This window comes from Dendrobates tinctorius, unplaced genomic scaffold, assembly GCF_039654945.1.
Source record: "Dendrobates tinctorius isolate UK_male_01 unplaced genomic scaffold, ASM3965494v1 ptg000058l, whole genome shotgun sequence".
In the NCBI taxonomy this organism is placed as follows: Eukaryota; Metazoa; Chordata; class Amphibia; order Anura; family Dendrobatidae; genus Dendrobates; species Dendrobates tinctorius.
The window spans coordinates 11,092,219-11,101,046 of record NW_027361726.1 but is presented as its reverse complement, the minus strand read 5'-3'; positions in this window follow the sequence as shown (position 1 = coordinate 11,101,046).

Below are 8,828 nucleotides of genomic sequence, written 5' to 3'. Positions count from 1 at the left end.
GCTGTGACTTTAAACTACACTGTTCATGTTCATGAGGACTCTATTGTTGTATCTGTGTGAGCAAGTGGATCCATCTTGTGCCTGAGGAAGCTGCAGTACATGGACACTCTGAGTAACAGTTCCCCCAGAGTTCCAAAGAATTCATGAGACCTGTTCTGCCCCTATCTGAACCTAGCGGCGTGCACGTAACACATTTACCACTAATTCATTGTAGACTGGTCCTTTACTTACAATAGGAGAAATGTATATTTAGCACTGCTAATCCATTCGAGACTGGCACCATAATAACACCTGTACCACTGGAGACTGGCACTGTAATAACCCCTGGACCACTGGAGACTGGCACAGTAATAACCCCTGGATCACTAGAGACTGGCACTATAATAATCACTGGACCACTGGAGACTGGCTGCGTAATAACACCTGGACCACTGGAGACTGGCACTGTGTTAACACCTGGACCACTGTAGACTAGAACTGTAATAACACCTGGACCATTGGAAACTGGTACTGTAATAACACCTAGATTACTGGAGACTGGCACTGTAGTAACACCTAGACCACAAAAGACTTGGTACAGTAATAACACCTGGACCACTGGTGACTAGTGTTGAGCATTCCGATACCGCAAGTATCGGGTATCGGCCGATACTTGCTGTGTCGGAATTCCGATACCGACTTCCGATATTTTTTCAATATCGGAAGTCGGCATCGGAATCGGAAGTTCAAAGTTGATTGACAGCCGAAATGACGTCACCATGATGTGCGGTGTGTGCGCATCATGATGCGCCGTCATTTTGGGCCTTCCGGGGGTCTCTGCCGGCCTGCCGGGGGGCTGTGTGGACTGCCCGGGGTCTGTACCGGCCTGCCGGGGGGCTGTGCCGGCCTGCCGGTGGTCTGTGCACCCTGTGGGGGTCTGTACCGGCCTGCCGGGGGGCTGTGCCGGCCTGCCGGTGGTCTGTGCACCCTGTGGGGGTCTGTACCGGCCTGCCGGGGGGCTGTGCCGGCCTGCCGGGGTGCTGTGCTGATGTCTGGGGGTCTGTGCAAGCATCGTCCGATGGGACTACAAGTCCCATCTGGCGATGCCTGCTACCATGACAGTGATTGACACATTAGCCAATGATGGGACAGTAGTAGTCCCATCATCCGGCTAATGTGTTAAATGTTAAAAAAAAAAAAAAATACTACATACATACTACATACATACTACATGCATGCTACATACATACTACATGCTACATACATACTACATATATACTACATGCATGCTACATACATACTACATGCTACATACATACTACATATATACTACATGCATGCTACATACATACTGCATGCTACATACATACTACATACATACTACATACATACCACATATATACTACATACATACTACATGCATGCTACATACATACTACATACATACTACATGCATGCTACATACATACTACATGCTACATACATACTACATATATACTACATACATGCTACATACATACTACATGCTACATACATACTACATACATACTACATGCATGCTACATACATAACACATATATACTACATGCATGCTACATACATACTACATGCTACATACATACTACATATATACTACATACATACTACATACATGCTACATGCATGCTACATACATACTACATATATGCTACATGCATGCTACATACATACTACATGCTACATACATACTACATATATACTACATACATACTACATGCATGCTACATACATACTACATGCTACATACATACTACATATATACTACATGCATGCTACATACATACTACATGCTACATACATACCACATACATACTACATACATACTACAGGGGAAGAGTCTTGAGGAGATCATTTGCATATTCCCAGTGCCTTCTGGGATAAGTGAAGAGTCTCCGCGAGCTCAACGATCACTGGGTTTTGGCCGTTGCAGCTGAAAAGAGGAAATCGGAGAAACCAGGGGAAGAGTCTTGAAGAGATCATTTGCATATTCCCAGTGCCTTCTGGGATAAGTGAAGAGTCTCCGCGAGCTCAACGATCACTGGGTTTTGGCCGTTGCAGCTGAAAAGAGGAAATCGGAGAAACCAGGGGAAGAGTCTTGAGGAGATCATTTGCATATTCCCAGTGCCTTCTGGGATAAGTGAAGAGTCTCCGCGAGCTCAACGATCACTGGGTTTTGGCCGTTGCAGCTGAAAAGAGGAAATCGGAGAAACCAGGGGAAGAGTCTTGAGGAGATCATTTGCATATTCCCAGTGCCTTCTGGGATAAGTGAAGAGTCTCCGCGAGCTCAACGATCACTGGGTTTTGGCCATTGCAGCTGAAAAGAGGAAATCAGAGAAACCAGGGGAAGAGTCTTGAGGAGATCATTTGCATATTCCCAGTGCCTTCTGGGATAAGTGAAGAGTCTCCGCGAGCTCAACGATCACTGGGTTTTGGCCGTTGCAGCTGAAAAGAGGAAATCGGAGAAACCGCGTGCCGAATTTTGGCTCATCTTTCATCTTTTTAAGAAATCTCAAGATGGAAGAGGCCAGGAGCCATTTGGTGAGCTGCATTTCTTGCTACATGTTCACAGATTTACCAGTGGAAAAGCCAAACTTCACATGCCACAAATGCAAGCTTGTGACCCTGTTGGAGGAAAAGTTGCAAAATCTCGAAGAGAGGTTAGCTACGTTGAAGATCATTAAGGAAGGTGAAGAGTTCTTGGACAGAGCAGAATTATCTCTTCATGTTACAGAAAGAGAAGAAATTCAAAGTGCACCTGAAGAAACAGAGGAATGGAGACATGTGACCCAGAGAAGCAGGAGGATCAGGAGGCAGTCAGCACCCATACTGCTCAGAAACCAGTACCAGGCTCTCACGCAGGAAAACGATGAAGAAATACATCAGGATAAGACTTTGCCAACAAACAGCAACCTTGTACGCCTTCAGAGTCCTCCTGGATGGAGAAAGAAAAATGTTGTGAAGAAGAAACGGAGAGTGGTGGTCATGGGGGATTCCCTGTTGAGAGGAACAGAGGCCGCTATCTGCAGACCGGATATAACTTCAAGAGAAATGTGCTGTCTTCCAGGTGCAAAAATTAAAGATGTGTCTGACAGGATATCAGGACTCTTCAGACCTACAGATGACTACCCATTCCTGCTACTACATGTGGGGACAAATGACACCGCAAGAAATGACCTGGAAACCATCTGCAGAGACTTTGAAGACTTAGGCAAGAAAGTGAAAGAACTGGGAGCGCAGGTGGTCTTCTCTTCCATCCTCCCAGTGGATGGCCATGGAACAAGGAGGTGGAATAAGATTCTGCAGGTGAACAACTGGCTACGTCGATGGTGCCGTCAGCAACGATTTGGATTTCTGGATCACGGAGTGAACTACTTATACGATGGACTACTTGCTAGAGATGGGGTGCACCTTACGAAGACTGGAAAGCAGGTATTTGGAAGTCGCCTTGCTACACTTGTAAGGAGAGCTTTAATCTAGAACAACATGGGAAGGGAAGCAAAAGACCAGAAAAAGCCATACACCTGACAAATGCTACTGAGAACTCTGCTATTAGAAGTGGAAAGGAAGAACAAAGACGAAAGAATCTAATTAAAAAAAATATTGGAGAAAGAGAAACCAATCACAAACTAAAATGTTTCTATACTAATGCACAAAGCATGGGCAACAAACAAGGAGAATTGGAACTACTAACACAGGAAAAGAAATATGATGTCATTGGAATCACTGAAACTTGGTGGGACAATACACATGATTGGAATACAAGACTAGAAGGATACAACTTATTTGCAAGAAACAGACTTGATAAACGAGGAGGGGGTGTCGCATTGTATGTTAGAAACGCGTATATCTGCACAGAGATTGAAGCTTCAGAGACTGGGAGTTCTGTGGAAACTGTTTGGGTAAGAATACAAGGACAGAACAATGGAAAGGACACCATTGTAGGCATTTACTACAGGCCGCCTGTGCAAGCTGAAGATATGGATGAACTCTTTATGCATCAAATGGCCAAGTTCTCCAAAAAATATGACATAGTTGTCATGGGAGATTTCAACTATCCAGACATTTGTTGGGAATCTCTCTCAGGCAAAACTAACAGGTCAAGGAAATTCTTATCCTCTCTTGCTGACAACTTTATCTTCCAAAAGGTAAAGGAGAAAACAAGGGGAACTGCTACCTTGGATCTAATCCTTATAAACAGGGAGGAAATGGTTGAGGAGGTAAAAGTGGCTGGGACCCTAGGAGGTAGCGACCATGCTATTTTAGAATTTTGGATAACTAGAGGCGGAAGACCTGTGAAGACTCAGACGTCAAGGTTAGATTTCAGAAAGGCAGATTTTAAGGGATTCAGAAAGAGAATTGGAGGGATCCAATGGCTGGATATCCTTAAAGACAAAAATGTCCAGGAAGGATGGGAAATCTTGAAAAATGAAATTCTCAAAGCACAGTTGTTAACAATTCCGAAAAGAGGGAAGAATAGGAAGCATTTAAGGAAACCAGGATGGATGAACACAGAACTTAAGCACATGCTAAAAAGGAAGCAAAAAATGTTTATAAAATGGAAAGAAGGAGGCATATCTAAAGAAGAATATAATGCTGTCTGCAGAACCTGCAAGGCACAAATCAGATTATCTAAAGCTGAAAATGAATTGAGGCTTGCAAGAGATGTCAAAAGCAATAATAAAGGATTTTGGGGATATGTCAAAAGTAAAAGAAAAGTCAAAGATGCTATAGGATTTTTACAGGATGAAAATGATGAAATGGTAAGACAGGATGTTGAGAAGGCTGAACTTTTAAATTCCTATTTTGCATCTGTTTTCTCTCAGAAAGGAAATGTAACATCAACTGCTATTCACTGTCCTATTAAGGGAATAGAAGAATCCAGGATATCTATAAACAGAAAGATAGTGAGGAAACACTTAGCTAACCTAAATGTATTCAAGTCTCCAGGTCCAGATGAATTACACCCCAGAGTACTGAAGGAGATAGCAGAAGAAATTTTTGAACCCCTCTCCATAATCTTTGAAAATTCTTGGAGAACAGGAGAAGTGCCAGAAGACTGGAGAAGAGCAAATGTTGTTCCTATCTTCAAAAAGGGGAAGAAGGTGGACCCAGGCAACTATAGGCCGGTGAGTCTGACTTCTATACCAGGAAAGATCTTTGAACAAATTATTAAACAACATGTATGTCAATACCTGGATAAGAATGAAGTGATTAAACAGAGTCAGCATGGGTTTGTAACTAATAAGTCATGTCAGACTAATTTAATTTCCTTCTATGATGGTATTACTGATTGGGTGGATCAAGGAAATGCTGTAGATATAGTATATCTTGACTTCAGCAAAGCATTTGACAAAGTCTCTCATACAATCCTTATTGAAAAAATGACTAAGTATGGAATGGACAAGGCAACTGTTAGGTGGATTCATAACTGGCTTAGTGATCGGACCCAAAGAGTGGTCGTAAATGGCTGCACATCCAGTTGGAAGAATGTCTCAAGTGGGGTACCACAGGGCTCTGTCCTGGGCCCTGTATTGTTCAACATCTTTATCAACGATTTAGATGAAGGAATTGAGGGTAAACTGATTAAATTTGCTGATGACACAAAGCTAGGAGGGATAGCTAATACTAGAGAAGAGAGAGAGAGGATTCAAAAAGATTTAAATAAACTGGAGAAGTGGGCAGCAACTAACAGAATGGTTTTTAACAGGGAGAAATGCAAAGTACTACATCTGGGCAATAAAAATGAAAAAAGTATATATAGAATGGGAGGAATAGGGCTAAGTGACAGCACATGTGAAAAAGACTTGGGTATACTAATAGATCACAGACTGAATATGAGTCAACAGTGTGACTCAAAAAAGGCAAATGCAATTCTAGGATGTATTAACAGAAGCATACAGTCTAGATCACGTGAAGTAATTATTTCCCTCTACTCCTCTTTGGTCAGACCTCATCTGGAATATTGTGTCCAATTTTGGGCACCACATTTTAAAAAAGACATCAACAAACTGGAGCAAGTTCAGAAAAGAGCGACCAGAATGGTGACCGGTCTGCAAACCCTGTCTTATGAGGAAAGGTTGCAGGATTTGGGAATGTTTAGTTTGCAAAAGAGAAGACTGAGAGGAGACTTAATAGCTGTCTACAAATATCTAAAGGGCTGTCACATTGTAGAAGGATCAACTTTATTCTCATTTGCACAAGGAAAGACTAGAAGCAATGGGATGAAGCTGAATGGGAGGAGACACAGATTAGATATTAGAAAAAACTTTTTGACAGTTAGAGTGATCAATGAGTGGAACAGGCTGCCACGAGAAGTGGTGAGTTCTCCTTCAATGGAAGTCTTCAAACAGAGGCTGGACAGACATCTAACTGGGATGATTTAGCGAATCCTGCTTTGAGCAGGGGGTTGGACCAGATGGCCCAGGAGGTCCCTTCCAACTCTACGATTCTATGATTCTATGATTCTATGATTCTACATGCTACATACATACCACATATAAACTACATACATACTACATACAATACATTCATACAATACATACATAGACATACAGTACATATAACATAGAGTAACATACTTACCAATACTTGTCACATTGTTCCCCGAAGCCATTGTCTTTTACGGAATAAATATTAACATAACAAACCACAAAAATACTCACCCACGATCCGAAGCAGTCCACGAGTGTGTCCCACGACGATCTTGGGTAGAGAACGGCAGCATCAGCTGATGCTGCCGTTCTCTACGGGCTGCAGGAATCCAATGACGGAAGGTAGGTATCCTTCCGCACTGTATTCCTCCGCCACTTAAAAAAAAAAAAGTCCCTAGTCTCACTTTATGCCATTGCTGCGTGGGAAATTCCCACACATGTAGCATGTATGTAGCATGTAATTTTTTTTTTTATTTTTTTTTACATTCAACACATTAGCCGGATGATGGGACTACTACTGTCCCATCATTGGCTAATGTGTCAATCACTGTCATGGTAGCAGGCATCGCCCGATGGGACTTGTAGTCCCATCGGACGATTCCTGCACAGACCCCCGAAGCCTGCACAGCCCCCCGGCAGGCCGGCACAGCCCCCCGGCAGGCCGGCACAGCCCACCGGAGCCTGCACAAACCACCGGCAGGCCGGCACAGCCCCCCGGCAGGCCGGCACAGCCCACCGGAGCCTGCACAGACCACCGGCAGGCCGGCACAGCCCCCCGGCAGGCCGGCACAGACCACCGGAGCCTGCACAGACCCCCTGGCAGGCCGGCACAGCCCCCCGAAAGGCCCGTACAGACCCCAGAGAGACTGTACAAGGCAAAAACAGGGTTTTTCTTATTCCGATACCGGAAGTCCCATAGACTTGAATGGGACTTCCGGTATCGGAATCGGCGATACCAATACTTTTTTTTAAGATCGGCCGATCCATTCCGATCCGATACTTTGAAGTATCGGACGGTATCGCTCAACTCTACTGGTGACCGGTACTGTATCTACAGCTGGATCACTGCTGAACTCACTGAGCACTGTAATTAGTGCTGGAATACAGGACATCAGCAGTATTTTTTGTGTGGTCTAACTGGAGTTTAGGCATAGAGCTAACATCTGGGTCAATTTGAATTGAGCAATGTATATACTGCTGGGTCCCTGGCATACTGGGCACTGTACAAACCACTGGTCAGATGGGATCATGTGCTCAGTAATACTGGGAACTGCACATAATGTTGGGTTAGTAGAGACTCCACTCAGTCACTGAGCAATAAGGCAATGAATACAGTAGTTAGCCATCTGTATATACACTGCTAGGCTCCAACGAGCCAGCACTAGATACAGTGCTCAATAATTTATGGTCTAGCTATATATCCAGTGCGTATAAATCAGTAACCCAGCAGTAAAATCAGTGCCAGTCTCCAGTGGTCAAGTTGTCAATATAGATCCATTCTCCAGCTGGGTTATCGAGATTATTCACCAAGTTTTGGGTTTGCTATTAGAGATGAGCGACTTTGCCTTTTTTAGGGTCGAGTCGGGTTTCATGAAACCCGACTTTCTCAAAAGTCGGGTCGAACGAAATCGGCCAACTATAGGGAAAAGTCGGAGGCCGACTGAAACACGAAACCCAATGCAAGTCAATGGGGAAGCAAAGTCAGCAGGGAGTGGAGGACAGTAAACACACCTACAGTGCCCATTTCAATGCCAAAAACATCAATTCTTATTACTGAAGCTTGTCAACCTTAATTTACTTTATAATAATAGTTACGCACTGAAAACTCGGGGTTATTTGGATAAAGTTGTGGGGGGGTAGAGCTGGCTCCAGGTTTTCATGTGCACTGGGCCAAAGAGCGCCCCTTTAACACATACCACAACTCATGATGCTCCGATACGGCACAGAAATATAGGTATAGTACAATGACAAATACATCACTGCTTACATGACATGACTGATCTATTTTAAATTCTACAATAGCTCAAAAAAAGGACAGTATATTACTCCATATAGTATTATGGCCACCACATTGTGCGCCATACAGAATAATGAGCCCCATATATTTCTCCATACAGAATAATTGGTCACATATAATGCTCCATACAGTATATGATGAGCTCCACATAATGCTACAGTATATGATGGTCCCCATGGACAATGCTCCAGTGTCTTATGGGCCCAAATAATGCTCCATATATAATGGGCCCCATTCCTAATGCTCCAGTGTATAATGTGCCCCATAGATGCTGCTCCAGTGTCTGATCTGCCCCATTTGGAATGCTCCAGTATATGATGGGCCTCATGGATGATGCTTCAGTGTTTTATGGGCCCTAAGAA